This window comes from Chiloscyllium plagiosum, chromosome 25 (assembly GCF_004010195.1).
Source record: "Chiloscyllium plagiosum isolate BGI_BamShark_2017 chromosome 25, ASM401019v2, whole genome shotgun sequence".
Lineage (NCBI taxonomy): Eukaryota > Metazoa > Chordata > Chondrichthyes > Orectolobiformes > Hemiscylliidae > Chiloscyllium > Chiloscyllium plagiosum.
The window spans coordinates 23,497,525-23,503,997 of record NC_057734.1 but is presented as its reverse complement, the minus strand read 5'-3'; positions in this window follow the sequence as shown (position 1 = coordinate 23,503,997).

Sequence of the window (6,473 nt, the reverse complement as noted above, 5' to 3'; positions counted from 1 at the left end):
AGGAAATCGGCCATATTTACCTGGTCTGGCCCCTACATGTGACTCCAGACCCAAAGTAATGTGGTTGACTCTCGGTTACCCTCTGAACTACTGGCCTAGCAAGCCAATTGTGCCCATCACTACAAAGTCTCAAAGAAATGAAAGCAAACAGATCACCTCACCTCGACCTAGGCATCAGAAAAGATAACAGCAGAAACAGCTCTGTTGACCCTGCGAAGTCCTCCTCATTAACATCTGGGGCTACTGCCAAAATTGGGAGAGAAAAGCAACAGCCTGACATTGTCTGTAAGGTATGACTATGTCCCAGGCACCATCATCATCATACATAGGTATATCCTGTCACACTGGCAGGACAGACCAAGCAGAGGTGACAGCACAGTCGTATATATTTGGGAGAGAGTTGCCCTGGGAGTCCTCAACATGGAATCCAGATTCCATGAAGTCTCATGGCTTCAGGTTATACATGGGCAAGGAAACCTCCATGTTGAACATTTAGAGGAAGCACTGAGGATGGCAAGGGCACAAAATGCACTCTGGGTGGGGGATTTCAATGTCAACCACCAACAAGATTGGCTCAGCAGCAATACCACTGATCGAGCTGGACGGGTCCTAAAGAACAAAGCTGCTAGACTGGGTCTGCAGCAGGTGGTGAGGCAAGCAACATGAGGATAAACATAATTTACCTCATCCTTACCAATCTGCCAGCTGCATCTGTTCACGATAGTATGGGTAAGAGTGAACATCATACAATCCATGTGGAGACAAAGTACCACCTTTGAGAATAATCTTCATCGTGTTGTTTTTCACTATCACCATGCTAAATGGGACAGACTTCGAACAGATCTAGCGTCAAGACTGGGCATCCAGGAGGTACTGTGGGTCATCAGCAGCAGAATTCTACTCCAGCACAATATGTAACCTCATGGCATGGCATATCCCTCACTCAACCATTACCATCAAGCCTTGGTTCAATGGAGAATGCAGGAGGGCATATCAGGAGCAGTATCAGGCATACCTGAAGATCAAGTGTCAACTAGGTGAAGCCACCAAACTGGACTATTTGCACACCAAACAGCTTAGCGGCAAGTGATAGAGCTAAGTGATCCCACAACCAAAGTATCAGATCAGAATTCTGCAGTCCTGCCACATCCAGTCGTGAATAATGGTGGACGATTAAACAACACTGGAGGAGCCAGCTCCACAAATATCCCGTCCTCAATGATGGAAGAGCCCAGCGTATCAGCTTTCGCAACAACCTTCAGCCAGAAGTGATGAGTGGAAGATCCATCTCTGCCTCCTCCAGTGGTTCCCAGCATCACAGCTACCAGTCTTCAGCCAATTCGAGTCACTCCACACAATATCAAGAAACAGTTGGAGACACAGGATGCTGCAAAGGCTATGGGTACTTGCAGCATTCCGGTAATAACCCTGAAAATTTGTGCTCCAGAACTTGCCACTCTCCCAGCCAAGCTGTTCCAGTAGAGTTACAACGCAGGCATCCACCCAACAATGTGAAAAATTGCTCAAGTATGTCCTGTACCTAAAAGAAAAGGACAAATCCAACCTGGCCAATTACCACCCTATCAGTCTATCGATCATCAGTAAAGTAATGGAAGGTGTAATCAACAGTGCTATTTAGCAACAACTGCTCAGTGACAGTGTTTGGGTTCCGCCAGGGCCACTCAGCTCCTGACCTCATTACAGCCTTAGTTTAAACATAGACAAAAGAGCTGAATTCCAGAGGTGAGATGACAGCACTTGACATCAAGGCTGCATTTGACGGAGTGTGGCATCAAGGAGCCAGAGCAAAACTAGAATCAGAAGCCATCAGGGCCAAACTTTGATGGTTAGAGGCATTCCTGACACACAGGAAGATGTCATGGTTGTTGGAAGTCAGGTCATTTCAGCTCCAGGACATCTCTCCAGGAGTTTCACAGGGTAGTGTCCTAGGCCTAACTATCTTCAACTGCTTTCTGAATGATCTTCCCTCCACCATAAGGTCATAAGCAGGGATGCTGGCCAATGATTGCACCATTCATGACTCCACAGACACTGAAGTAGTCCATGTCCAAATGCAACAAGATCTGGACAGTATCCAGATTGGGCTGACAAGTGGCAAATAACATTCACACCACACAAATGCCAAACTATGACCATCAACAATAAGAGAAAATCTAACTATCGCCCCTTGAACTTTAATGGTGTTACCACTGAATCCCACACTATCAACATCATGAGAATTATCATTGATGAGAAGCTCAACTGTACTCACCACATAAACCCAGTGGCCACAAGAACAGGTCAGAGGCCAGGAATACTGCAGTGAGTAACTCACCTCCTGACTCCACCATCTACAAGGCCCAAGCCAGAGTGTGATGGAATACTTCCCACTTGCCTGGATGAGTGCAGCCCCAACAACACTAAAAAAGCTTGACACTATCCAGGACAAAGCGACCCGCTTGATTGGCGCAATCCATAAGCATTCACTCCTTTCACCTCAAGACGCTCAGAAGCAGTACATACTATCTAAAAGAAATTCACCAAAGATACTCAGACAGCATCTTCCAAACCAATGACCACTTCCATCTAGAAGGACAAGGACAGCAGGTGTATGGGATCACCACTTTCAAGTTCCTTCCAAGCCACTCACCATCCTGACTTGGAACTATAATCACCATTTCTTCACGGTCACTGGGTCAAAATCCTGGAATTCCCTCCCTAGTGGCATCTTGGGTCAACCCACAGCAGGGAGACTGCAGCGGTTCACGGCAGCTCACCACCACCTTCTCAAGGGCAACTAGGGATGGGCAATAAATTCTAGCTAGCCAGCAACATCCACATCCCAGAAATAAAGAAAAAACTACTTTAGCTGTAACTACTTCATCAAATTTCTTTAACATTTCAACAATCTCAGTTCAATCATCTATGATTATCCTGTTTGGAGTAGATAGATGGTCAAATAGAAAGGAAGGAAACCAGATAGGGCTTCGGATCCTAATTGTTTTCCAGTGGTCCTTTCTGCATAACTAGTTTCAAATGATGATTTCATTGACTCAACATTACTATCCTATGAAATGGCATTTGAATAGGATATTGAATGATTACTGGATCTGGAAAGAGCATCTACTGGAGATATATTTAGTCAGAATTGGGCTTGAAATGTAAGAGCACTCCTAGATATTCACATCAGTTGATTGCTCTTGAAGTTTAACAATTAAAGATTTAATGGGGGTAGGGGTTATGGAAGTAAAGCTTCAGTCTGATGGTTTCACAATCTTAACTAATCACTGATTGTCAAAAATGTTTATTAATAAGCCTCTCCTGCAAAAAAAAACTTTAATATTCTCTTTTTTGATTGTGACTCCCAAATTTAGTGTAATATTCTGGGTGTGAAGCATAAACACCCTCTCTTGCAAAACAAAATGCAAATTAATCTAATGAGGTAGTGAGAACAGAAATTTGTAACATCCTTTTTTGTAGGTTGATTTTTGTGCCAGATTCTGCAGCTTATGTTTCAGTACTCAATTATTTTTGTAGCAAGAGCTTATTCAAAATCAACCTGCTCTGATAAGCAACTGTTTACAAGGTTTTTCAGCTACAGTGTCAACAACGACTAGAACAAACCGATAACAGGAAATTGGTTTAAGGAAACTGACAACCAGGAAAAGATTTGGAAATGGACTGCAATCTGCTATCTATGCATCTTTTCAATTGCTGATACTTGGAGCCTATCTAGAATAAATGACCTTTCGAGTTCCTAAAGATTTCCCTCATATTGCTAATATACGGTTATCTATTTAGAATTAGCCAGCACAAAGTCAATTAAAAACACAGAGGGAAATTCCAGTGTTCAAATACTCAGATTCATCTGCCTGCAAGGGTATGTGTAGCTACTATCATATATAGATGGTGATTTGGAGGAGGGGTTTTTCATTTTTGGTAAACCATCAATAAAGCAGCCAGAGACTGCATTCAATGTTGTTCATGGTACAAAAAAATTCAACAAGCATGACTTGGAGCCTCCGTTCCTCCCTTCATTTTAAATTATGCCTCAGGAAGAAGTAGATGAGTTGTCTTATGCATATCTCCCCATTATAATGACTCAGATGTCTAACTTCACAACAGGTATTTCTAATTATCTTCACACACTTATGAAAACAAACATTAAATAGATTAAGGTTTTGGGAAACAGTCTGTAATATAATCAGTGTGAAGTAAAGTTATTTCCAGACCTGTCTGTTCCTCAGGAGTCAGAATCAAATTGGTTACAGCAGAGAAGTCCATTTTGCATTTCCAACCTATGCTAGTATTTTTGCAAGAACAATACAATTTCTCTCACTGCCTTCCCTTTTCCAATAACAACTATTTTCCTTTGAGTACTTCGCATTCCCTCAAGAAAGTCATGATTAAATTTACTTTCATCACCCTAGCAGCACACAGATCAAAATAATTTGCTGCATATAAAAAAAATGTCTCTGGCTCTTTTGACAATCTCTTTAAATTGATAGAAAGGTCAAGACTAGGGGGTACCATTGGGAATAGTTCCTCTGTTCTGCTGAGATCTTTCATAATTTTGAACACCTCTACAATATTTGCTTTCTCTGGTCTTAAGAAGAAAACCTAACCTAACCTATCTAGTTAACTAAAGTCCCTCGTTTCTGAATCATTTGGATAAATCTCAACTGCAGCTTCTCAAAGGTCTTCACATTATTCTTAAAGTATAGTGCCACAATCAACAAAAGCTCCAATTGTACTCAAATCAGCATCTTACAAATACTCACTTTTGCTTCCTTATTGTCATACTTCATGCCTGTGTCTATTAAGCCCACTATTTTACATGTTTTCATAATTGCTTTTATAACTTTCCATGCTGCTCCAATGATTAGTGCACATATACACCCCCCCCCTCCCCTCCCCCCATGTCTGTTCCTCCACCATTGTATCTTTTGCTTTAGATTCCCTTGCCTAGTTCTTACCAAACTGCATGAATTTACACTTCTCAACATTAAATTTCATTTACCACTCTTACATCAGCAGGTTTATGTCCTATTGCAGTCAATTACCACTCTCATATAATCTGCAGAACTTTAAATAATGTCATGATATGTTTCACAAAAATTATGTCCTTATACCAACCCCAAGGATAGTCATATATCTGTTCCATTCTGGAAAAGAGCATTTCATCATTACTGTTTCTTATTGATATCTATTGGAAACCAAAATATTTGAAATCTTTAAAGATATTAGTTTTTTTTGTTTAGTTGGCATGGCCAACATTTTTTGCCGATTTCTAATAGCCTTTAAGTAGCATGGCTTGCTTGGTGTTTCAGAGGACAAAGAAAAATCAATCTCATTGCTCTGCACCTTAAGTCACACACAGGTTAGACCAGAAGGATGGCAGATTTCCTTGCTTAAATGATATGACAATTAACAAACAGTTTCACAGTTACAAAGGCTAGCTTTGTTTTTCAGAGTCCTTAACTGAATTTAAATCCCACTAGCTACTGTGGTGGGCTTAGGGCCTGGGATCACTAATTCAGAGACATTCTCCACTGAGAAATAATTTGATATTCAGTGTTTCTCACATATTAATTACACATTCATTTTTAAAATCAAATTCATCACCCTATCTTGATTGCCATTTTCAAAAAAAATCATAATTCAACCCATAAACCTATGAAGGGAAGAGTACAAAAGGTTGAAGAGTCTTTTGCGTTTATCACTTTTTCAGAAGTGGGGAGGGGAGAGAGAGAAAACAACAAGGCAAAGAAAATATCTACTGACTTGTAAGAATATAGGAATAATAATTATTCATATTCATGCCCATGCAAGTAGGTACAATCATGAATGAAGGATGATAGGAGGGGAAGATGGTAGCAGGAAGGTGAAGGGATAGGGAAATCAATTGAAGCAGTAAATTGGGAGGAAGAGGGTGATGGGGGACAAGATAGAAAAGGGATAAATGACCATTCTCTCTGCAAACCTCTCTCAAATATAGCCTCAGGCATTGGCTTCTAAAAAGGCCACATCTATTTTCTCTTTGCTAAAGATTACGAGGCATTCTGCTACAAATTTATATCTTAAATTTAGGAAACTTGTACTGCTGGACATTTTTCTTTCGTAAAGAATAATCCATCCCTCCCTGGCTGGGAGTGACACAAAATGGTACATTCAAACAAGTTCAAACCTCTCAGCCCAGAAAATTACATAATGGTTGACTACACATTGAACCTATGTGTATACACATGTGAAACAATGGGATTGGAGATTGGTATTTTAATCAATTTTAGATGAATCAACTGCAGTCATGCTGTTAAAACTCAGTTTTACAGCAATTCTAAAATGAGGCTGCACTATTAGATCAGATTAGATATGCAACTCAATTCCTTACCAAAGTGACTATTGCAGCCACTTAGTGAGTTTTTAAAAATAAAATAGTAGTACAATTACAAACTTCCAATTCGAACTTTTCA